The following is a 26,353-nucleotide window of genomic DNA, read 5'->3' as shown; positions in this document are numbered from 1 at the left end:
GCAGGTTTGATCCTGTGTGTGTTTGTGTGCACAGACGAGAACTAAAACAACCAGGCTAATACAGGAGGGGAACTTAGAGGTGATGTCACTGATTGAGGAGACAGCTGGATGATGTGCTAAACATTCACATCCCTCCATAACCATCTATTACCACTGACACCATCTCACACACTGACAGACAGACAGACAGACAGACAGACTAACATACTGGTACAGTCACACACTCCGAGAAACCAACATACACAAACACACATGCACACACAGATAACACATGAAGTATGGCTGTTTACTCAAATCAAATCAATGTTATTGGTCGCATACACATATTTAGTATATGTTTTTGCGGGTGTAGCGAAATGCTTGTCTCAGGGTAAGCCAGGAAATAAAATCACCTCTCTTTCTCTCTCTGGCTCCCTAATCGATCCACAGGATTGGACAACAACTACAGACTTATAATGAGACGCTATCCGTAACAAACACACACACACACACACACACATAGGCTAGGATAATGAGTTATGTTTTAGCAAGCGTAGCATGCTAACAGTTAAATAAGCTTTGTATATGAGTGAACTTTGCTCGTGCCCTCCATAAATGTATATTTAATCTGTGAGGGTAAAAAGAGCTGGGTGACGTGCAGGCTGTGGAAGAGATACCCATGGCTTTATCATGCCTTCTCACACGCATGTATAGACATACAGACACACACACACACACACACACACACACACACACACACACACAGGTACACACACGTGTTGGACAGACAGTTTCCCCCTAACAGGTTTGAGTCGTGCCATGCTACAGAGGAGGGGGCTTAGCACCAACAGGTACATTTAAGGACACAGTAGCCTGTTCAGGGACACTGAACACACACACACACGTAAACACACTTTGGTTGTTCCACCTTAAAAAGCACTAGAAAGAGGATTTCGACACCCACCATCTCAGATTGTTCTGAAATCGTTTCTGGAGTAATTAACAGATATGATTAGCATTCCTGAAACATTATTTTGTTGAAATATAATTTGATCTTTGAGAAATTAAGCACATTTATTGCACCCAAATTGCCCCTTTTTATTTATAGGATTCAGATAATATTCAATAAAATATAGTACCCAGCATCTGATTTGGACAAAACTTATTCCTACTAATGAGTAAGATATGAGGAATTTAAAAAAATACTCCAAGCCACCCACGGACCCCCCACACCCTATGCCAATCCCACTCCAATAACCAGTATACAGTATCAGTTCTCTATGTTTGACAAGTAGTATGAAGCTGCGGCTTGGAGTATTGCTTCTCCATACTATGCAATGTATTCCCAGTGAATCTGGTGCTCATATGAATACTTTTTCTACAAGCCCAAAACGTTGATGGAGAAATGGGCTAGGGACTAAAATGTTGTGACAACCCTAATAAAATTATGTAATTGCATGGCAGTCTTATGCATTTGGTCTTTTACCATTGAAGACCATTAGAGACCATAACATTGAAACCATTAGAACTGATGTATCCTAATGTTTTAACAGTAACTACTCTAGACATTTTTTGAAGGGAATAAACCACACACAAAGGGGCCGTTTCCTGGACACAGATTAATTGTGAGGATGACAACACAATTAATTTTCCTCATGAGGCAAATAGATTGGTTTTCTACCCAAACTTGCACTTCTGGGTAAACTTTTACTCAAACATAATCTGACGCAGTTACAGTTCAAACACAAACTTCCTCACACACTACTGAGGAATATTCAAACACATATAAACTCCCTCACACAAACACACACACTCTTTCTCAAAACAAGATGTGTCACACTCACCAGGTGTGGAAATGTCTTCCTTCTCAGCTCTCGCTCTCTTTCTAGCTTTTTCTCTCTCAGGTAGATTCCACTCGCTCCTCCAAGCTCTGGAGAGAGGGATCAGGAAGTGTAGTCCCAGTGAAAGAGGGAGGGAGGTAAAGTCCAGCGGGGGTCAGAGTCAGACGAGGTGGCTGGAGACTAAACTGATCTGTTCGTCTGTACTTTCTATCTTTCTCTCCCTCTCGGTTTCTATCTGTCTCCCTCACTCGTTCGCTGGATGCTTCAGGAATGCAGCTCTCCTGGGTGTTCTCACCATAGCAAAGATCTGAGACTGCTGAGCTCTGACACACACTCTGCTGACAGGGCAGGCCCCTCCCCCTCTCCAGGTAGTGGGAGTAGAGTAGTCTCTCTCTCTCTCTCTGCCTTTCTCTTTCACTCTTAATAACACACTCAGAATTTGATTTGCTGTAATGAACTGTCTCAATATTCACACCGTACACTGCATAGTGTGTATGTGTGTGTGTTTGTGTACATACGACCCGAGGCAGTAGACTTCCTCCCTCTTGCCTCTGGTCACATGAACAGCTGACTATGCAAATGAGGCTCTCAGGTGATGTTCTCTTCCTGGAATGAGGTCACAGTCCCATGGCCAGGTGTGTGTGTGTGTGAATGTGAGTGTGTGTTTAAACAGTGAGGGAGCCTCTCCCAGAGAGTGCAGGGCGAACCTGACCATTTGGGTTAGGAACACACACACATACGTCCTGCCCTCCAGGACATCTATTGTACAGCACTCAGTGTCACAGGAAGGCCAAGAAGATCATCAAGGACCTCAGCCAACTGAGCCACGGCCTGTTCACCCCTCTACCATCTAGTAGGCGGAGACAGTAAAGGTCCATCAACGCTGGGACCGGGAGACTGAAAAACAACTTCTATCTCCAGGCCATCAGACTGTTAAATAGTCACCAGTAGCTGGCCTCCGGCCAGTAGCCTGCCCTGAACTTTAGTCACTGTTACTAGCCGGCTATCACCCAGTACTCTACCCTGCACATTAGAGACTGCGTGTGTGCGTGCATGCATGCGTGTGTGTGTGTGTGTCATGTTCTGCTAAGCTACTAAGGCTGTGTTTGGAGCCATGCCAGACAAATTAGATGTTTTTGTGTTGGTATTGTCACGGCAGGACAGCCTCCCCTATGGCCTTTAGGGTAAACACACTAGAAATCAATACAGACTGAGCATTATGCTAATTTACAGAGACTAACCTGATATGATTCATAACCATCTTTAACTAAACACATTCACAAACACAGACACATTGACACTAAAAGGATTGGTCTATGTTTTTCTTGCAATAGCCCATATGTGTCCCAAACATAATACCATTTAAACAAGGCTAGGCCTAGCTTTTTACTTCAGCCTGAACTATAGAATCCCTCAGAGAGTTTGCTCACATCTGACACTGTCCACTGACACAAGCTTTTGCCAAATTTAAGAGCTGAGATCCACGACAGATCCTGCCTGTAATTCTCTCTCTCACACAAACACACAGTAGGCCACTTCTGACTGGAACTACAGTAAAGGGAGAGTACCCTAGAGGTTCGGCTGCTAGTGGCCAGGGTGAGAAAAGCAGAAGGTGTCAGAGGGAAGTAACTTTTTGAAGGGACAATTTCGAGAAGTCCGTCTTTTTCCTAACGATTAGGGCCTACTTAGTTGGGAAATCCCAAAAGTCAAACAGAGCCAACTGGACAGGGTTGAGAGCTGAGGGCTGAGGTCAAGTTGGGTTAGTTGTGGGCTCTGTGATGTAATGATTAGTCTGAAGGCTTGGAGATTTCACAGTCACCTTCCAGGCATTCCTGAGGGTGCATTCCTCCCTCTATACCTCCGTTTTTCATCACCCCCCCCCTCCTCCTCCTCCTCTCCATCCCTCCAGTTTGCATCCAGCAAAAAGAAAGAAAGAACATATGAGGTCTAAAAAAGCTTAATCTTCGCATTCAAACCCAATAGAGACACATTTCCTCCCTCTTACTGCTGCTCAGTCACAACACACAAAAGACGTAGAGAGCATCCCTAAATCCACAACCCGGATCGCCAGATGGCATCCCTAGCCACGTCCTCAGAGCATGTGCAGACCGGCTGGCTGGAGTGTTTACGGACATATTCAATCTCTCTCTATCTCAGTCTATTGTCCCCACTTACTTCAAGATGTCCATCATTGTTCCTGTACCCAAGAAAGCAAAGGTAACTGAGCTAAATGACTATCGCCCCGTAGCACTCACTTCTGTCATCATGAAGTGCTTTGAGAGGCTAGTTAAGGATCATATCACCTCCACCTTACCTGACACCCCACTACAATTTGTATACTGCCCCAACAGATCCAAGGATGACGAAATTGCCATTGCACTGTACACTGCCCTATCCCATCTGGACAAGAGGAAAACCTATGTAAGAATGCTGTTCACAGACTACAGCTCAGCCGTCAACACCACAGTGCCCTCCAAGCTCATCACTAAGCTCGGGCCCTGGGTCTGAACCCCGCCCTGTGCAACTGGGTCCTGGACTTCCTGACGGGCAGATCCTAGGTGGTGAAGGTAGGCAACAACACCTCCCCTACGCTGATCCTCAACACGGGGGCCCCACAGGGGTGCATGCTCAGCCCCCTCCTGTACTCCCTGTTCACCCATGACTTTGTGGCCATGCACGTCTCCAACTCAATTATCAAATTTGCAAATGAAACAACAGTGGTAGGCCTGATTGCCAACAACGACGAGACAGCCTACAGGGAGGAGCTGAGGGCCCTGGCAGAGTGGTGCCAGGAAAATAACCTCTCCCTCAACGTCAACAAAATGAAGGAGATGATCGTGGGATTCAGGAGACAGCAGAGGGAGCACGGCCCCATCCACATCGACGGCGCCGCAGTGGAGAGGGTGAAAAGCTTCAAGTTCCTCGGCGTGCACATCACTGACAACTTGAAATGGTCCATCCACACAGACAATGTGGTGAAGAAGGTGCAACAGCGCCTCTTCAACCTCAGGAGGCTGAAGAAATGTGTCCGGGCCCCTAAGACCCTCACGAACTTCTACAGATGCACCATTGAGAGCATCATGTCGGGCTGTATCACAGCCTGGTACGGCAACTGCACCGTCCTCAACCACAGGGCTCTTCAGAGGATGGTGTGGTCAGCCCAACTCATCACCAGGTGCACACTGCCTGCCCTCCAGGTCATCTACAGCACCCGGTGTCACAAGAAGGCCAAGAAAATCATCAAGGACCTCTGCCACCCGAGCCACCGCCTGTTCACCCCGCTACCATCTAGAAGGCAGAGACAGTACAGGTGCATCAAAGCTGGGACCGAGAGACTGAAAAACAGCTTTATCTCCAGGCCATCAGACTCTTAAATAGTCACCACTAGCCAGTGGTGGAAAAAGTACCCAATTGTCAAACTTGAGTAAAATTAAACATACCTTAATAGAAAATGACTCAAGTAAAAGTGAAAGTCACCCAGTAAAATATTACTTGAGTAAAAGTCTAAAAGTATTTGATTTTCAATATACTTAAGTATCAAAAGTAAATGGAATTTCTAAAATATACTTCAGTATCAAAAGTAAAAGCATAAATCATTTCAAATTCCTTATATTAAGCAAACCAGACGGCACCATTTTCTTGTTGTTTTTTATAATACGGATAGCCAGGGGCACGATCCAACACTCAGACATAATTTACAAATGAAGCATGTGTTTAGTGAGTCCTCCAGATCAGAGGCAGTAGGGATGACCAGGGATGTTATTTTGATAAGTGTGTGAATTAGACCATGTTCCTGTCATGCTAAGCATTCAAAATGTAACAAGTACTTTTGGGTGTCAGGGAAAATGTATGGAGTAAAAAGTACATCATTTTATTTTGGAATGTAGTGAAGTAAAAGTAAAAGTCAACTACAGATACCCTGTCACGGATTCTGCCGAGACTGCCCTTCCTTCTGGCTCGGGCAGGCTTCGGCGTTCGTCGTCACCGGAATACTAGCTGCTGCCGCTCTATGTTATATATTTCTATGTTCACTTGATTGTTGTCTGTTGTTGCGCACCTGTTCCCCATTATGTTAGTTTGTCTGCCTATTTAACCTGTACACGTCCACTGTTTGGTGTGCGTGTATATTGTATGTACGAGTGTCATTAGTGTGAGCGGGTTTTGCTCCTCCTTTGTTGTTTGGAGGTTTTTGCTTGTATTTCTTTACTACTCAGTAAAGTGGTTCTTCATCTCATTCTGTGTCCTGCGCTTGACTCTGGCCTACCGCATTCCACCGACATTCGTGACAGAAACACACACCACTATGGAGTCAGCAGGAGCAGCCGGAGTAACCGAGACGATGGAGCAACAAGTCCAACGTCAGGAAATCATGATTCAGACTCTCGGGGTCACCATGGAACGAGTATTCCAGACAATGGAACGATGGGAGAGAGGTGGTTTCCCGTCACCATCTCCAACCGCTCAACCACCTACAACACTGGTCACCGCTTTGCCATCTGGGTCCAGTGGGATTCGGCTCTCGCTCCCGAGGGCATATGACGGAACACCTGCCGGGTGCCAGGGATTTCTCCTCCAGGTCGAGCTGTACCTGGCCACCATTCACCCGGCGCCCTCGGGATACGAGAGCGTGTCCGCCCTCATCTCCTGTCTATCGGGGAAGGCGCTAGATTGGGCCAACGCCGAGTGGGGAGGAATAGACGCAAGTACTGTCCGCTACGAGGATTTCACCCGCCGCTTCCGGGCGGTATTCGATCATCCACCAGAGGGGAGGGCGGCCGGAGAACGTCTGTTCCACCTACGACAGGAGATGAGGAGCGCGCAGGAGATCATGCTGGAGTTCAGAACGTTAGCAGCCAGCGCGGGATGGAATGAGAGGACCCTGATCGACCATTATCGCTGCAGCTTAAGGGAGGACGTCCGTCGGGAGCTGGCCTGCGGGGACACCGATCTCACCTTGGACCAACTGGTGGACATGTCCATCAGGTTGGATAACCTGTTGGCAGCCCGCGGACGTTCTGATCAAGGGCCGTCCATTCCATCCCCCAGCACCTCCGAGTCTACCCCCATGGAGCTCGGAGGTGCTGCGGTTAGGGAGACGGGGAGAGGGACCGTCCCCTGCACCAACTGTGGCCGCAGAGGACACACTGCTGGTCGGTGCTGGGGAGGGTCCTCAGGAAGTCGAGGCAGCAGGCAGGGCACTGGTCGACCGTCTCAGGTGAGTAGGCACCCGACTCACCCAGAGCCTCCTGTTGCTAATTTCTGTATAGATATTGTTTTTCCGGAAGTTTCCTCCCATTCCCAGCATAAGGCGCTAGTAGATTCAGGCGCGGCTGGGAATTTTATTGATCGCCAGTATGCTCGTAGTTTAGGGATTCCTACTGTGTCTGTTGATAAACCTTTCCCTGTGCACGCCTTAGATAGTTGCCCGTTAGGGTCAGGCATAATCAGGGAGGTCACCACCCCACTTCTGATGAGGACGCAGGGGGGTCATGAGGAGAGGATTAGCCTCTATCTGATTGATTCTCCTGCGTATCCTGTGGTGTTGGGACTTCCCTGGTTAACCATTCATGACGCCACTATTTCCTGGCAACAGAGGGCTCTTAAGGGATGGTCCGGTCAGTGTTCAGGGAGGTGTGTAGGAGTTTCCTTGGGGGCAACTACGGTGGAGAGTCCAAACCAGGTTTCCACTATGCACATTCCCACCGAGTATGCCGATTTGGCTATCGCCTTCAGTAAAAAGAGGGCGACTAAATTACCACCTCATCGTCCGGGGGATTGCGCAATAAATCTCCAGGTAGGAGCTGCACTTCCCCGGAGTCACGTGTATCCTTTGTCTCAGGAGGAGAAGGCGGCTATGGAGACATATGTCACCGAGTCTCTGAGACAGGGATACATTCGGCCATCCACTTCACCTGTCTCAAGTTAATTTTTTGTGAAGAAGAAGGATGGTGGTTTACGCCCGTGCATTGATTACCGTGGCTTAAATCAGATTACCATCAAGTACAGCTATCCATTACCCCTGATAGCTAGTATGACGGAATCATTGCACGGGGCACGCTTCTTCACAAAACTGGATCTCAGGAGCGCGTACAACCTAGTGCGTATCCGGGAGGGAGATGAGTGGAAGACGGCATTTAGTACCACCTCTGGACATTATGAGTATCTTGTCATGCCATACGGGTTAATGAATGCTCCATCAGTCTTCCAATCATTTGTGGATGAGATTTTCAGGGACCTGCACGGACAAGGGGTGGCGGTGTATATTGATGACATACTTATATACTCCACTACAAGGGCCGAGCATGTGTCCCTGGTGCGTATAGTGCTTGAAAGACTGTTGGAGCATGACCTGTATGCTAAGGCAGAGAAATGCCTGTTCTTTCAGGAGTCCATCTCCTTCCTAGGGTACCACATGTCCGCGTCTGGGGTGAAGATGGAGAGTGACCGCGTTTCGGCCGTGTGTAATTGGGCGACTCCAACCACGGTAAAGGAGGTGCAGCGTTTCTTGGGGTTTGCCAACTACTACCGGAGGTTTATCCGGGGCTTTGGTCAGGTAGCGGCTCCCATTACCTCGTTGCTGAAGGGGGGACCGGTGCGTCTGCGGTGGTCAGCTGAGGCGGACAGGGCTTTTAGTCGCCTGAAGGAGCTGTTCACCTCGGCTCCAGTGCTGGCTCATCCGGATCCCTCCTTGGCCTTCACGGTTGAGGTGGACGCATCTGAGGCTGGGATAGGAGCTGTACTTTCTCAGCGCTCGGGCACGCCACCCAAGCTCCGCCCCTGTGCTTTCTTTTCGAAGAAGCTCAGCCCGGCGGAGTGCAACTATGATGTGGGGGACCGGGAGTTGTTGGCAGTGGTCAAAGCCTTGAAGGCGTGGATACATTGGCTTGAGGGAGCTAAACACCCTTTTCTCATTTTGACTGACTACCGCAATCTGGAGTACATCCGAGCGGCGAAGAGGTTAAACCCTCGCCAGGCAAGGTGGTCCATGTTTCTAACCCGTTTTGTTTTCACCCTTTCTTACAGGCCAGGCTCCCAGAATGCTAAGGCAGATGCTCTGTCCCGACTGTATGACACGGAGGAGAGTTCCGTGGAGCCCACTCCCATACTTTCGGTGTCGTGTCTGGTGGCACCGGTGGTGTGGGAGGTTGACGCGGACATCGAGCGGGCGTTATGTAATGAACCCTCTCCTCCCCAGTGTCCAGAGGGTCGTAAGTACGTACCGTTAGAGGTCCGCGATCGTTTGATCTATTGGGCTCACACGTCACCCTCCTCTGGTCATCCCTGCATCGGTCGGACAGTGACCTGTCTTAGTGGGAAGTACTGGTGGCCCACCTTAGCCAAGGACGTGAGGGTTTATATTTCCTCCTGCTCGGTGTGCGCCCAGTTTAAGGCTCCTAGACACCTGCCTAGAGGGAAATTACAACCCCTACCCGTTCCACAGCGACCGTGGTCCCACCTATCGGTGGATTTTATGACTGATCTTCCTCCCTCAAGGGGGAACACAACTATCCTAGTCGTTGTGGATCGGTTCTCTTCCTGTCGCCTCCTTCTTCTGTCCGGACTCCCTACGGCCCTACAAACTGCCGAGGCCCTGTTTACACACGTTTTCCGGCACTACGGGGTGCCTGAGGATATAGTGTCTGATCGGGGTTCCCAGTTCACCTCAAGGGTGTGGAGGGCGTTCATGGAACGGTTGGGGATCTCGGTTAGCCTTACCTCAGGGTTTCACCCCGAGAGTAACGGGCAGGTGGAGAGCATTAACCAGGAGGTAGGTAGGTTTCTGAGGTCGTATTGCCAGGACCGGCGAGGGGAGTGGTCGGTTTTCCTACCCTGGGCAGAGATGGCTATAAACTCCAACCGCCACTCCTCAACTGACCTCACACCATTCCAGTGTGTGTTATGTTATCAGCCGGCCCTGGCACCGTGGCATCAGAGCCAGATCGAGATACCTGCGGTGGACAAGTGGGTTCGGCGCTCGCAGGAGACCTGGGATGCTACACATGAACGCCTGCAGCGGGCCAGCAGGCGTCAGAAGGCGAGCGCCGACTGCTACCGCAGTGAAGCCCCGGTGTATGCACCGGGGGACCGGGTCTGGCTCTCGACCCGAAGCCTGCCCTGCCGGAAGTTGGGTAGGCGGTTTGTGGGCCCATTTAAAGTCCTGAGGAGATTGAACGAGGTATGTTATAGGTTACAACTTCCTGTTAATTATCGTATTAACCCCTCGTTCCATGTGTCTCTCCTCAGGCCGGTGGTAGCTGGTCCACTCCAGGAATCTGAGATACGGGAGGTTCCTCCGCCCCCACTGGACATCGAGGGGGCACCGGCATACTCGGTCCGTTCCATCCTGGATTCGAGGCATCGAGCGGGGGACCTGCAGTATCTCGTGGAGTGGGAGGGGTACGGTCCGGAGGAGCGGTGCTGGGTTCCTAGGAGGGATATCCTCGATACCTCCTTGTTGAGAGAATTCCATCAGAACCATCCCACTCGCCCCGCGCCGCGTCCTCCTGGCCGTCCCCGAGGCCGGTGTCGACACACGGCTGGAGCCGCGCGTCGGGGGGTACTGTCACGGATTCTGCCGAGACTGCCCTTCCTTCTGGCTCGGGCAGGCTTCGGCGTTCGTCGTCACCGGAGTACTAGCTGCTGCCGCTCTATGTTATATGTTTCTATGTTCACTTGATTGTTGTCTGTTGCGCACCTGTTCCCCATTATGTTAGTTTGTCTGCCTATTTAACCTGTACACGTCCACTGTTTGGTGTGCGTGTTTATTGTATGTACGAGTGTCATTAGTGTGAGCGGGTTTTGCGCCTCCTTTGTTGTTTTGGAGGATTTTCCTTGTATTTCTTTACTACTCAGTAAAGTGGTTCTTCGTCTCATTCTGTGTCCTGCGCTTGACTCTGGCCTACCGCATTCCACCGACATTCGTGACATACCCCAAAAAACTACTTAAGTAGTACTTTCAAGTATTTTTACTTAAGTACTTTTTTTGCAGGCTGTTCTGCGTCAGGCTTGATTAGCATTGTATAAGGCTCAACCGTCTCCCCTCCCCCTCTTCAGAGATTACACCTCCCTCTCTTTTTCCCCCGTTTCCCAGAAAACCTAATTCAACAGATGGGAACAGGTCAGATATACACCGCACTGGGCAAAAACTGGTTGAATCAACATTGTTTTCACGTCATTTCAACCCTCCAAAAAACACAACAAATCTATGTGTTGACATTGAATCAACGTGGGAAAACGAATTGGATTTGCAAAAAGTCATCAACGTAAGGGCATGTCGTCTGTTTTTCACCCAACCTTTTCCCTAAATCCAATGACATGGTAAACTGTTTGTTGATTTCACTGTGAATTCACGTTAGTTGACAACTCAACCAAATGTAAATCAAAACTAGACATTGAACTGATGTCTGTGCCCAGTGGGAAAGGTCTTTAAAACATACAGGAAGTAGAATACAGGCAGGGTCGTGTTCAATAGGAGCCAACAGGAGAAAACACTTTAAACCTAAAAGGGACTACAGTCCAATAAGAACATTGATATTATTTTTCCTTTAAAATAAGTTTTGCTTCATTGTTTGTCCAATTGAAGCCATCCCAGGATTGCAATGACACGCTCTGAGTTCTGAACTTTTGTTGACATAGAATTTGTGGTCAGGGTAAGTAAGACCAAGGTAGTAGTAATGTTTTGTTTTTCCTTCCTAGCAGAGCTATAGCATAGCCATATCATTATGGGCAGGGTTGAACTATTGCTCCTGCATTGTAGCTCTGCTCAGTGTATCATTAAGATAGGCTGGATGGCTTTCTCTTAGGTAATTGCATGGTTTACTCTTAAATATAGTACATCCCGCAGAAGTTAAAAACAAAGCCTTTCTCTCAATCAGGGAATAATGTAGGTATATCTTTATGATCTCATTAGGAAATCATAATAATCCCACCTAATTTAATCTGTACTACTACAACAGGCCATTGTCTTGTCTGTGCATTAAAACGGTTCATATACCAGGTCAACAATAGGAAAGAGAGAAGCAAACCTGGTAGCCTGTATCTCTTCCTCTGCTGTCATCCAGTCTAGACCATTTTGGTGTCATCCCACAGCCAGTGCTGGGAAGGGAAGGGCTCTCTATCTCTCAGTCATGCATGGAGCCCCTCAGGGTGGAACACAAAAGCCAGTCAGGGTTTAAGTCAACAGTACGCTCAAATCACACACTGACCCCAAGCCCCAACCCTCAGCTCCTCTGCATTCTGGGAGTTCTGGTGGTGGGGGTGGGTGGGATAACGAACCACCAGGCCAGACAGAGAGAGAAACAGAAAGACAAGTGAGGGAGAGAGAGAAAGAGATGGATATAAACAGACAGAGATGGACAGACAGATGATCAAAGAAACACACACATTGACAGGGAGAGAGAGAGAGAGACTGATGAGAAGAGTAGGCAGAGACAGAGAGAAACAGTCAGACAGACAAAGAAACAGAGAAAGAGACAGAGTGGCAAAGAGAGACTGTAGGCGGTAAAGAGGGTCTGGAGGGTGGTGTTGTTGATGATGACAAAAGCCAGTGGAAGGTAGCAACGGTTATAACATTTGTTAAATGATGTAAATACTCCAAACATTTTAACTTTTTTAAATCCATCAGACATTGAATTATAGCACATAAAACATTTTATTGGCACAGACAAATAATGAATGGAGTTCAGTGATTTTGGTTAGGAATTCAGGTATTCAATGTATTGTAAAATGTCACTTTTATTTTCTAAGAATGCACTCATATATACATTTTCTAATGGTAACAGGTATTTTTTTATATTTTGTGTTAAAATAAAGAAAATTATATTTGTCTCATTTGCATAAATATACTGGGTATATTTGCAAATATGAATTAATTAATATAAAGGGGTGGAACAGGGCTGCAACCATCAAAAACTTGCTCTGTCTAGGCCTACCTGCACTCACCTGTGCTGTCTAGACTGCCTCATTAATTACTGTTGTATAATTCAACAAGTGTGTCAATAGCAGGATACCCTCGGATAAAAAATCAGCACAGTTGGCTCTAGATTACACCTATCTGTCACGGTTCAGACAGACGACAAGAGGACCACAATTGCGTCACACCAGAAAGTTTATTTAAACTTAAGGGGAAAGGGATGTAGGGAGTGAGTGAAGGCTCCAGGGGTTATCCCGTCCGATGTGCTGGGTCTGTGCCTCCCCCAGTGGCAGCGGTGCGTCCGATGACGCCCGGTGGTTGGTGGTCCAGAAGTCCTGGGGGAGGAAACACAGACACAATCGGGCGGAATGAAACCAGGCAGCAGTACAGTTCAAGGGAAATCCAAAATACGTAGTAGCAAGGCAGAAGGCTGGTCAGAGTTACCGGGATTGAAGAGTAGTCAGAGTCGAATGGCAGAAGCAGGTCTGGATCTCCTGAGGCAGAAGAGTATCCAAAAACCAGGCAGGTCCGGGGGTCACAAAACCAGGGTGAGCCAGAAGCGCGAGCAAACAGGTTCCGGGTGTGAGCTTTGCAGACGATCTGACACCGGAGAGCTGAAAGACAGGGCCTTAAATACTCGGGAGAGGTTAGTGGGTAATGCAGCGCAGCTGGCAGAGTAATTAGAGCCGAGCAGAGCAGGGACAGGTGGAGCTAGTTAGGCTGAGTAGAGAGAGGGAGGTGAGCAGAGTGGAAGATAGTGGAAACCAATTAAGGTGGTAACCCGGTGGAGTGAGAGGGCTCATGACAGAACCCCCCAAGGGGACGGCCCCAGAAGTCCCAAGAGCAACACCACGCTCGGGCGGGAGGAGGGGAGCCGAGGAGGGCTAGAACTCCTCCGAACGGGTCCGAGTGAACGTCCTCATCCTCGGAGGAAGCCGGGAGGCCGTGGTCGGGAGATGGGACAGGTCCCGAGACAGGGTCAGGCACAGGACAGGAAGCCGAGCGGGCCGGACGGTTAGGGACCCCTCTGGGGCGGCCCCCTACGGATTGCAGGTTGATCAGGATGCCGTTGGTGGAAAGCGGTGATGAGTCCTATCCACAATCCGACTAGCTGGGCACCCAGGTCCTTTCCTCAGGTCCATAGCCCTCCCAGTCAATGAGGTACTGGAGACCCCTACCCCTCCGTCTGGACCGAAGCAGGCGGCGGACGGTGTAAACCAGACCACCTTCGACGAGCCGTGGAGGAGGAGGACAAGGCGCAGCAGGGACCAGCGGACTCCTGGGCACAGGCAGGGGCTGCAGCAATCCGGCTGGGGGCTGGCAGGACGACTTGTGTTGGTTGCAGATGGGGCAGGCTTGGACGAATTCCCGTACATCCTTCCTCAGAGAGGGCCACCAGAACCTCTGGGCGAGCAGGTTGTAAGTCTGCGGGTGGAGCCAGGGTGACAAGCTAGGCGGGAGTCATGTCCCCACTGAACGACCCTGGGACCTCAGGTCTTCGGGGACAAAAAGGCGGTCAGCTGGGCAAGTGCTGGGACCTGGCTGGTTACGGAGAGCCTCCAGCACCTGTTCCTCAACAGCCCAGGTCAGAGCTGCAACGATGCAGGGACTTGGCAGAATCGACACAGGGTCCTTGGAGGGGTCAGGAGCGGAGTTAGTAGGTACTGGCCGAGGGGTAGTGGCGGCAAGCAGGCAGGTTCGGTGGCAGTCCTCTCCCCACTCCCCTGATCACTCCCGGTCACCCAGTCGAGCTGAGGGTTGTGCCAGCGGAGCCATGGGTAACCCAGGATGAGGGGTTGGCCTGGAGAGGGGGAGCAGGTGAAACTGGATAGTTTCTTGATGGTTTCCGGACAGACCCATCGAGACCGGGGCCGTGACATGAGTGACCGATCCGAGTAAGTGTCCGTCCAGTGCCCGGGCAGGAATAGGAGGTGTCAAACGGAGGTTCTCCAGTCCCAGTTGGCGTGCCAGCTTGATGTCCATTATGTTGGCTTCGGCGCCAGAATCCACCAGAGCAGCCAGGGTGTGAGTTGAGTCAGGGAGGCGGAGGTGAACTTGCAGCAGGGGTTTGCGGTCGGAGGACTGGATGGTCATTGAACTCAACCGGACTCCCCCCTATGCCCGGTGAGCTCGGCCCTTTAAAGGGCAGGTTACCACACGATGTCCATCACCTCCACAATAGAGGCAGAGGTTTGAGGTGAAGCGTCGCTGGCGCTCTGCAGGAGTGAGAGAGGCTCGCCCAATCTCCATAGGCTCAGACTGATCAAGCTGACCTGGGTGAGTGGCAGTAGATGACAGGAGCCCAGTCGGATCTCTCCGAATGCCGGTAGTAGGTGGACCTTGGCGCCCCCTCTCACGACGACGGGTCTGTATCCCTCTGTCGATCCTGACAGTCAGTGCGATGGCTTCATCAAGAGTGGAAGGCAGTTCATGGGAGACCAACTTCGTCCTTGATATAGTCAGCCAAACTATGGAAGAACGCCATTCACCAACGATGGTGTGTTCCAAGAACTTCGTCTAGCCAGGGTTCGGAAGTCGATGGAATGGTCTGCGACTGTACGTCTGCCTTGTCGAATACTGAACAGTTCACGAGACGCCTCTGCGGTTGGTGAATCCAGGTCAAACACCTTCAGCATCTCCTCAGCAAACAGGTCGAAGGTTGCACATGCGGGGGTTTGACGTTCGAACTCTGCTGTTCCCCCAGAGTCGAGCTCGGCCCGTCAGGTGAGTGATGGCATACCCAACTCTAGCCCCCTCCGTGGCGAAGGTCCTTGGCTGCAAGGAGAACTGAAGTCGGCAGCTAGTCAGGAATGGCCGGACCTGGGTTGAATCGCCGTTGAACCGCTCGGGGTTTCCAATCTTGGGTTCGAGCAGCGGCTGCAATGACCGGGGCAGGTAACTCGGGGGCAGGGCTGGTGGGCAGACTGGCTGGGGTCAGGTTGGTGAGGAGTTGAATGATCATGGCGAAGTGTTGTTGCTGCTGCTGGGACTGCTGCTGGTGCTGCTGGAACTGCTGATGCTGTTGGTGGCCGACCTGAAGCAGAGAGGAGATGACGCCGCTCATGCGGCCTAGTCTCTCTCAGTGTGTTCCAGGCGTAGCATGGCGGTGGGTTGCTCAGGCTCTTCGGTTTCCATGTCGGGGAAGTGTGCGCTGAGTCCATGATGGTCAGATCGTACTGTCACGGTTCAGACAGACGACAAGAGGACCACAATTGCGTCACACCAGAAAGTTTATTTAAACTTAAGGGGAAAGGGATGTAGGAGTGAGTGAAGGCTCCAGGGGTTATCCCGTCCGATGTGCTGGGTCTGTGCCTCCCCCCAGTGGCAGCGATCGTCCGATGACGCCGGTGGTTGGTGGTCCAGAAGTCCTGGGGGAGGAAACACAGACACAACGGTGGGAATGAAACCAGGCAGCAGTACAGTTCAAGGGAAATCCAAAATACGTAGTAGCAAGGCAGAAGGCTGGTCAGAGTTACCGGGATTGAAGAGTAGTCAGGAGTCGTAATGGCAGAAGCAGGTCTGGATCTCCTGAGGCAGAAGAGTATCCCAAAACCAGGCAGGTCCGGGGTCACAAAACCAGGGTGAGCCAGAAGCGCGAGCAAACAGGTTCCGGGTGTGAGCTTTGCAGACGATCTGACACCGGAGAGCTGAAAGACAGGGCCTTAAATACTGGGAGAGGTTAGTGGGTAATGCAGCGCAGCTGGCAGAGTAATTAGAGCCGAGCAGAGCAGGGACAGGTGGAGCTAGTTAGGCTGAGTAGAGAGAGGGAGGTGAGCAGAGTGGAAGATAGTGGAAACCAATTAAGGTGGTAACCCGGTGGAGTGAGAGGGCTCATGACACTATCTATACATACTTTACATTGCTTGCGAGATCAGACATAATATCCCTATAATCCGAGTGTTCATTTTCGGAAGTTGCTTTCATTTCAGCGCATCTAATTTGTAAAGATTTCCTACTGTATTAAATTATAACTTTTTTCAAGTCCACAAAAGTAGTACACCCATCAAAATAAAATGTGTTAAATCCTTGATGAAGCTTTAGCATTCTTATAGATGCAACAGAAAGATAATGTATTCCATTGAGCCCATTTCAGCCATAACCGGGGTGTGTTCGACAGGTCATTACAAACATTTCAGCAGTCGTAACATTAAAGAGAACAAACAGCACAAGCAAGAGTATGAAAGAGTCGTAGGAGTAAAATGAAAGCAATCAATCCACCGAGATTTAAGTGACAACTGGATTTTGCACCCCTCAAACACAGGAAATAGATCCTCAGGTAGCAGGGCATGTGCTTTGCTAGTGGAAGGGCATCAAGTCCCGGTTAGGGTGAATGGACCAGTCAGGTGATTAGAGGTCAGGGGTGAACAGAGTAAGCCTTTCAGAGAGTGTGTGAGGTCGCCCTGTCTCTGTCTGGTTCTCCCTCTCCCTTTACCTGTCTTTCTCGATGTCTGTCTGTCTGTCTGTCTGTGTCATTCTCTCTCTCTCTCTCGCTCTCTCTCCCTCACTCACTCCACTTCTCTTTCTCTTCCGTGGATCAAATGATTAATCTTGCTGTGTGTGCAGTGGGGTGGCTGGTTGAGTCAGTGTACGTCCCACCCTCACCCTTCCCTTCCCCCTGTACGCATCCTCCTGCCTGGGGAACATGACACTGTCTCCTCTCACATAATGGACTTGTATTGTTCTACTACACATTCATTTATAGATATCATCCTCACAATATACTATACGTCTCATATTCTAGAGAGTACTAGTGTAAAAGGGCTCATCAGAACCTGGCATAAAAATCATCTAGTAGCCTAAAGAATCTACAGAAACACTGCTTTGCATTACACCACCAGTAGTGACATCATACAAGGCACCATGTGGCAGGCAGCAACAACGCGGCCCCAGTCCCTGTTTCCTTAGTCAAGTATTAATGTCTACGGATAGATAAAGCCATGACATACTCCACCACAGCTTCCTGTGAGCACACACTCACACTCATGGGCGCGCACACACACACACACAAACACACTTAAAATCCTGAGTAGATACAGTGAAGGAAAAAAGTGTTTGATCCCCTGCTGATTTTGTACGTTTGCCCACTGACAAATAAATGACCAGTCTATAATTTTAATGGTAGGTTTATTTGAACAGTGAGAGACAGAATAACAACAAAAAAATCCAGAAAAACGCATGTCAAAAATGTTATACATTTATTTGCATTTTAATGAGGGAAATAAGTATTTGACCCCTCTGCAAAACATGACTTAGTACTTGGTGGCAAAACCCTTGTTGGCAATCACAGAGGTCAGACGTTTCTTGTAGTTGGCCACCAGGTTTGCACACATCTCAGGAGGGATTTTGTCCCACTCCTCTTTGCAGATCTTCTCCAAGTCATTAAGGTTTCAAGGCTGACGTTTGGCAACTCAAACCTTCAGCTCCCTCCACAGATTTTCTATGGGATTAAGGTCTGGAGACTGGCTAGGCCACTCCAGGACCTTAATGTGCTTCTTCTTGAGCCACTCCTTTGTTGCCTTGGCCGTGTGTTTTGGGTCATTGTCATGCTGGAATACCCATCCACGACCCATTTTCAATGCCCTGGCTGAGGGAAGGAGGTTCTCACCCAAGATTTGACGGTACATGGCCCCGTCCATCGTCCCTTTGATGCGGTGAAGTTGTCCTGTCCCCTTAGCAGAAAAACACCTCCAAAGCATAATGTTTCCACCTCCCTGTTTGACGGTGGGGATGGTGTTCTTGGGGTCATAGGCAGCATTCCTCCTCCTCCAAACACAGCGAGTTGAGTTGATGCCAAAGAGCTTCATTTTGGTCTCATCTGACCACAACACTTTCACCCAGTTCTCCTCTGAATCATTCAGATGTTCATTGGCAAACTTCAGACGGGCATGTATATGTGCTTTCTTGAGCAGGGGGACCTTGCGGGCGCTGCAGGATTTCAGTCCTTCACGGCGTAGTGTGTTACCAATTGTTTTCTTGGTGATTATGGTCCCAGCTGCCTTGAGATCATTGACAAGATCCTCCCGTGTAGTTCTGGGCTGATTCCTCACTGTTCTCATGATCATTGCAACTCCACGAGGTGAGATCTTGCATGGAGCCCCAGGCCGAGGGAGATTGACATTCTTTTGTGTTTCTTCCATTTGCGTATAATCGCACCAACTGTTGTCACCTTCTCACCAAACTGCTTGGCGATGGTCTTGTAGCCCATTCCAGTCTTGTGTAGGTCTACAATCTTGTCCCTGACATCCTTGGAGAGCTCTTTGGTCTTGGCCATGGTGGAGCGTTTGGAATCTGATTGATTGATTGATTCTGTGGACAGGTGTCTTTTATACAGGTAACAAACTGAGATTAGGAGCACTCCCTTTAAGAGTGTGCTCCTAATCTCAGCTTGTTACCTGTATAAAATACACCTGGGAGCCAGAAATCTTTCTGATTGAGAGGGGGTCAAATACTTATTTCCCTCATTAAAATGCAAATCAATTTATAACATTTTTGACATGCATTTTTCTGGATTTTGTTGTTGTTATTCTGTCTCTCACTGTTCAAATAAACCTACCATTAAAATTATAGACTGATCATTTCTTTGTCAGTGGGCAAACGTACAAAATCAGCAGGGGATCAAATACTTTTTTCCCTCACTGTAAACAATTATTCACTTGTAACAGAACAGCTGTTTCCCAAACTCCCTGTCTAGGTCCAGCCAGTCTGCCTCCCGTACATTAGCCTTCCCATTCATCCTGTATCTTTTTCACACAAGACACAGGCAAATAATACAGGCTCTCTTATCAGCAACCCAGCTCTGAGTATGAGCGATAACCTCTCACAGGACTGGTCTCCCCTGACTAAAGAGATGCTGAAATGAACCTGGTATGTCTGCTCTATTGTGTAGGAACTGGTAACTGACTGATCTGCGCAGGTCAAGTATCACAGGACAGGCAGGTCGATCGAGCAGTGTGTGTGTGTGTGTGTGTGTGTGTGTGTGTGTGTGTGTGTGTGTGTAACAGGAGATCCTCAGGCCATCAGACAGACAAGAGTGCACCTGTGGGAGTGGCCGAGAGCTCTGCTTCTGGCGTTGTCACGGTTACCAAACACAAGGCAAGCCACCTGGTTGGTGGAGCAGGAGCAGGGCAGCCAAAAGAGGACAACACTTGAAAGCAGTTGCCATGCCAAAATGTGACAAAGTAGCCTAATTCACAGACACAGCCCAAAGATTGTCTGTGTCGGGACAAGGCCAGAGAAACACAAGACAGCTCACAGCTGCAGTCTCAAGATAGCAGCTTTCTCTACTACACAACCAATACGACCAAATGGTTTAAAGAACACAAATCTTGAGACCACAGACACAATTGTCACGGCATCAGTTTGAACACAAATTCTTTCCATAGACTTTCACTGAAATGAAGACAACTGTAAGGTCCATGTTTAGGGCTAACGCAGCATTACACTAAAATTACTGTCAATTTAATTTCCCATGGAAGGGAAATCCACCACCAATCTAGCCAGAAAATGAATCATACTCATCTTAATTAATAGTCAGCATGCAACAATAACAACAAAAGATCTATGACTCCTAAAAGATGTTCAGACCGTAGATAGGCTACATGAGAGCTTTGATAAATGTACCCTCACCTGATATGAAGACAAGACATTTGTGCCAGTGTTAGACCTGCATTCACCTTTAGACACTCAAGTGATTGCTCTGCTCTTGTCATTACCATGGTAATGTCTTTAATAGATAGGCTACTGGTAAGAGCATTTTTCATCAGTCAGTTGCCATAAGACAATGTGAATGACACATAAGCGAACAAAAAGTTAAATTGCAGACTGATTTCATAATTCGTTTTTTGTTACAATCTGCCTTAGAACAACATCAACGTCTATTACTTCACATTATTTCAAACACTCTGAAAGCAACAGTTTGACAAAGACAGCCAACAGAAAAAGAGCCAGAACAAACTTCCAAAACAGGGGACAAAAACCCAACAACTACTCACTTTCTTTAGTAGACTCCAACCATTTGTCTGGGTCTCTGTGGTGCTGTGAAAGAAGAGCAAGAGAGAGAAACACACAGTGAGAGTGTGTGTTACACTGCTCCCTGATCCAGTGGAGTGAATAAGAGCCCCACACACTCAGCGCGATGTGGAGGGAAGGGGTGGGGGCAGGAGAAAAAAGTGAAGTGGTGCCGCCATTCTCTGTCGCCCTGGAGACCAATACTTTTTCAAAGAAATCGACCAATGACAAACACTGGCGATTGTGTTGAGACAAAAAAGTCACATGACTGCAGGACTGCCGTTCCCTCAGCACAAAAAAAACACAGGGAGAGAGAGAGAGCGAATAAGAAAAGAGACAGGGAAGATTTTATGGAAAAGACATAGGAAGAGAGAGACAGAGGAAGAGAGAGACAGAGGAAGAGAGAGACAGAGGAAGAGAGAGACAGAGGAAGAGAGAGACATAGGAAGAGAGAGACAGAGGAAGAGAGAGACAGAGGAAGAGAGAGACAGAGGAAGAGAGAGACAGAGGAAGATAGAGACATAGGAAGAGAGAGACATAGGAAGAGAGAGACAGAGGAAGAGAGAGACAGAGGAAGAGAGAGAATGATCGAAAAACAGACAGAGAGAAACAGAGAGAAAGAAAGGGGATGGAATGGAAGTCAGTGAGTGACAAAGGGGGTCGGGGCAGTGAAGAGACCACCAGACCAAGAACTGTCCCCATTGTCCGTATTCTAGTCCAGCTCAACTTTAACTCCCTGCCCGCCATCACGCCCTTTGACCTGCTAACACCCCCACAGCCTCACTGTGCTCGAGGCACAAGTTGCCCTTAACCACAGATCTAGGGCCAGCATACCCCATTACCCCAATCCTAACCTTAGGCCTAACTACTAGGAGAATGGGAAAATATCTGACCCTGTATCAGTGGTTAAGGATAACAGTCCCATATCCTCCCTGTATTTCCCACGGCTGAGAGGAACCAATGCTCTCTCTAGTCTACACCACCGTGTGAGCCTGATGATAAGTGCTACAGCTTCAGTTGGTCCTACGTTCGGAAACAGCTGAACTTCCACATTATTATCTGTTGTTGACACCATTCTGGTGCTGTCAACTGGTCTGCTGATGATAACACTGTCACAGGTGGCTGGTGTACCGTGTGATTTGATAAGAATGTGACTAACTTCAGAAGTGCTGTAAAAGTGCTGTGCAGAATAGCCCTGATTTCCCAACAACAGCTAATGTGTAGGGACTAGGGAGAGTGAAACACATACATGTAGATGGGCTAAACAGAAAAGATAGCTGTATATTTGCATTCACACATCCCTCACATTGTCAGCAATACTTGAGCACATGATCTGTTTCACTAAATTACCTTCCTTCATCAGTAAATGCTCTCTCTGTAAATGCTCTCACACCATAGAGAGAACAGACAGGTCTAAATGGCTAGGATTTATTTATTTGAAGTGGGTAATGGGGAGTTCTGACTGGGAATTAACTGCTCTGCGATAGCCCTGCATGAGGGTTTTAGTAATAGCTGTACCATAGATCTCAATCTAGCATAGATATTTAGGCTACATAGATACAGCAGCAGGCATACATCACCTAGCCTATTTGAAAATTAGATTTATCCCCAAAATGAAAAATGAATGACCTATTGCACTGTAGCCTAATAGTAATCGAGGGTAGCCTAATAGCTATGGATCTGACATGCTCTTTGAATGGATATAGCCTACTGTAGCCAAACAAAAGTAGCTTTATAACATCCTAGTATGACAGTCATTTCAAAATCATAGATCCCCATAATCAGAGACTGAACAATGAGGCATTGTGTTTGAGCAGTGAGCAGCACGTTCTGTAAATACTGTGTTCCGGTATAACAGTGACTGACTGACTGTAGAGATAACCTGGAGCTGACAGGAGGAACCACAAGTAGCCTAAGGTCTGTTTTTATGGGCCTTTCAATCAGAGGAGAACATGTGAGTCACAGCTCTGATTAGGCTGTTGCAGGAGTACAGGCAGGTTTAAGTACACAAACACTTCAAACTATTCTGACTGGGACAGAGGAAGAGAGTGTATTGAGATGCACCCAGTGAGTAGCCTAGTTGGGGTGAAGGGAACAGGGAGTGCCTCTATGGATCTTTCCCCTACTGGGTGACTGGTCAACAATGACATCATAGTGTTTGAGAGTGGACTGATGTGGGAGTACGTAGTTTACTTGGGGTCATGCCCATGAACGAAATGCACTCTGTCTACCCCACAGCTAACAGTGTGTAAGGATGAGTGATGTGTGTGTGGTTGATGTGTGTAAAGTGCTTTCTCCAGCTGGTACACAAGCCTTTTTGTTTTCCAATGGAGAAGCAGCAGGATGGGATGATTCAGTATGGGGGGGATTTCAGGGAGGGGAAGGAGGAGGAGGGCAAGGAGGGGGCAGACACACAATTAGATACACATCTTTTGTTTCATTACAACAATATGATAAGACCCAATAGACACCGGGGGAGGGAATGTATTCATATCATGGGAAAATACACCATGATCATACCAAACTATGTTTTTGCGTTTCACTGAAGTGCAGCTCCCAAAGAAATAGAAAGATGCAAATGTGGCTCATTTTGCACTGCAGTTTTTAGATTGCAGAAGGAAACTGTTACTTCCACCACTTATTAGGAGTTGAGGAGGAGCAGAATGGAAGGACTAGTATACAGATCAGGGGGATGGGATATCAGCCTATTCTCTCTCTCATCTCTGTATATTGCCTACATCAGCACCTATAGCAGAGAGAGTAGCGAAGGGGATCCTAATGCCATTAGTGATGCTGGAGGCATCCCACCGCACACAAACCAAACAGACAATGCAGTCACTATAGAGCATTACAGCACAGTACATACTATTACCTGTCCTCAAAATACCATAAACTGGATGTCTTGCAAGGTCCTATTTCATGGTACAATGTAAGCAAGTACAACAAATACAAGCAGAGCAGAGGCGTATCTTCTGTTACAACATTTATTAACAAAAAGTATATGATACAAACAGAGCGCCAACTAATTTAATGCTGAAATACTTTACTGGCATTTCACAGTAACAGTGGCGGTCGGTGCCGTTTAAGATTAGGGAGGACGATTTTGGGGGGGAACATGGCCTTATGTCTATTACAGCATATTGGATGACTGTCATTCATATTCCATTCACCCAGCTCATTCGATAGGTTTTGGCTACTACATGATACTCGAAGTTGCCCTATACCCATCATGAGGTTGCTACAACCTAGCCTACAAATGAAAGCTTATGCACAGGTCTTATGCACAGGGGGGGATGCACACATGCAAATATGAACCTGATATTTACATACTCGTGCAAATATTTAAATGGAAGAACAATTGCTTGCAGGTGCCTCTTTTGATACATTATGGTTATTGGAGGAGGCAATCAGAAACTGAAAACAAATACATACACACAAAATAAAGTTGGCTAGCATGGCTTACTTAGCTAACATTATTGTAGCTGGCTAACAGGTGTTTTTTTCTTGTGCAGGTGTTTTACCAATTTTGTCTCTTACCGGATTATAGCAATTCGAGGTCAAACTACAGAGATCTTCGTCTCTTATTTCAGCAGTTGTTTTACCATGGAGCGCATGGTCCCGTTGAATCTACTCCCGATGGTCCCTGTCAGCTACTTTCTACTGGACATCAGTTCCCAGGCCACTGTGTAAACAACAGTCTGATTGACATCTTAAAGGGGTAGTGTCCGGAGTATTTGGCCGACATGCATAGAAAAAGTTCATGACGATGACTCGTGTCCAGGCTGGCATATGCCGTTTAATTCTTTTTCTTGAAAGTAAGAAATAGACGCTGGATTTTGAAGTTTTTACTTGGAGAATTTCAGTGCATTTTGATCTCATAAAGTTGCCATATTTCCATTGAACTATAAAACAACGGATAGTTCTCATATCAGCTCCCTGCCTTTAACAGCGTTCCACGAACTTCTCCTAGCAACAGGTTCACCCCTTTCTCCCGACCATTTTTATTTCTATGCTCTGCCCCCGCCAAGAAACCAAAGGCATCGTCGCTCATAGCAACAGTAAACGGCCTTGGAAAAACACTTCACATACCCAACATAATCAGATTCCGTGTAGGCCCACACTTAGAGGTTGAGCTAACCATAGATGCTGTATAATACCTGTATGATACCTACATAGATACCTCGACTTCGTCTTGGGCCTAACAACACCAATGCCAATATATCCTCCAAACCCTCGGGCATTATCACTTAAATATTATCTATGGTGCTAACAACAACTAACGTGACAACAAATCAGTTCGATGTAGGTTACTTTTATAAAAGCAACAACAAAAAAGTTTTTTCACAATGACAAACTGAAAGTTGTACAATGCTTCAGTGAGTTGTCTGTGATATCAAATTGTAGCAACTTGTAATAGCCTACACTTGTTGTAATCCAATTTTGCTAAACTTTTGCAAATATTAAACCCTAGCCGCCAGCTCTAGCAGTACTAGCACTACGCTAAGCTACACATGCATTGGCTTGTTGGCTACATCAATGAACATGTTCTTGATCACAGTTTTTAACGCATAGGCAAAGCATGCACTTAGATTGTTACAGCAAAGATTAGTGCAGAGGCCCACATGAGTTAGGCCTACATGGACCAGAGATGGTGCCACAGAGAGAATGGAATTCAAAACACCTTCCTTGCTTGCATAGGTGCCTGAGCAATGGAGCAAATGGAGCAGCTTTAACCCCACTTTCAAAATAGGGGTGCAAACGTAATGTTTTTGCACCCCCACCTTTTTTAACAGAAAATTATCATGATCAATTGGGTAATTTGTCATTTTAAAATTATTAGTAATGTTTTGAGCTTGTCTGTATTAAAATATGTGTCTATTTTATATAGCATATAATAATTAACAGATTGCATTTTGCACCCCCTCCCCCCATCCTCGCAAGAGGAATGGTTTTGACCAGTTTTGCTTTGCTCCAGCATGCCGCTGTTTTGGTTCAGTGCTGTTAAAAAGCAGTAGTTGCACCACTGGTGTTTAAAATGAAAAGGCACCTGCAAAGGGTGCAAAATCCTATGTTGTTGTGCTGTCATTACATTTGAATCGTTGTTTCATGGCCGACGGTATTGGTCCAATTGTGTTGTTACATATCATTTGCGCGGCGTGCACCATGAGCAAATTCATTGTATAACTTCACTTTGCCTTTAAGAATCATGATGAGCACAGGCATGTCTGATTAGATTAGGCTTTGCTGTAGTGCAGACTCTGACTCTGAGTAGCCTTCCATCAGCCTACCAAAGGTTACACCTTATCAGAAAACTGCATCTCTGGTAGCTCGCGGGATGTCAAGGAGTAGCTGGCAAGTGTGAGAAATAAACAGTAGGCCTAATATTAGGTTACATTATTAAATCTGTGAAATAATTGTCCTCCCCAAGCTTACAGGCATTTAATACCATTCTGCATTTGTTCAGGCTACAGATGTGTTCAAATGTAAAACCCTTTTATTTTCTCTCATCTTTACATTCATAAAGCATATCGCAGGCCGTTATAAAACTAGGCTACTTGCGGACTGGACCGTTAACCATTTGTTTAGGATCCACCTTGTTCAGTCATGTTACCTT

At 47.7% G+C, this 26,353-nt stretch overlaps 1 protein-coding gene across 5 annotated transcripts in view; it reads right to left on the bottom strand.

Annotated features, from left to right (window-relative positions):
- LOC121576393 (ras association domain-containing protein 8-like) overlaps positions 1-24,369 on the bottom strand; it is a 66,583-nt gene extending 42,214 nt beyond the window's left edge. The window contains exons 1-2 of one of the 5 annotated variants that reach the window (XM_045223435.1): positions 24,277-24,369; positions 20,724-20,766 (exon numbers count right to left, since the gene is read on the bottom strand). The gene's annotated coding sequence lies outside the window, so the exon portion shown is untranslated. Of the gene's footprint in view, positions 1-1,823; positions 2,300-11,845; positions 11,961-20,723; positions 20,845-24,276 lie in introns of those variants that run through there. The other 4 variants (XM_045223434.1, XM_045223436.1, XM_045223437.1 and 1 more) reach the window with 4 other exon arrangements.
- Between the last annotated feature and the right edge of the window lie 1,984 nt (positions 24,370-26,353).

Source organism: Coregonus clupeaformis, chromosome 11, assembly GCF_020615455.1.
Source record: "Coregonus clupeaformis isolate EN_2021a chromosome 11, ASM2061545v1, whole genome shotgun sequence".
Lineage (NCBI taxonomy): Eukaryota > Metazoa > Chordata > Actinopteri > Salmoniformes > Salmonidae > Coregonus > Coregonus clupeaformis.
This window is presented reverse-complemented; position numbering and strand designations above follow the sequence as displayed.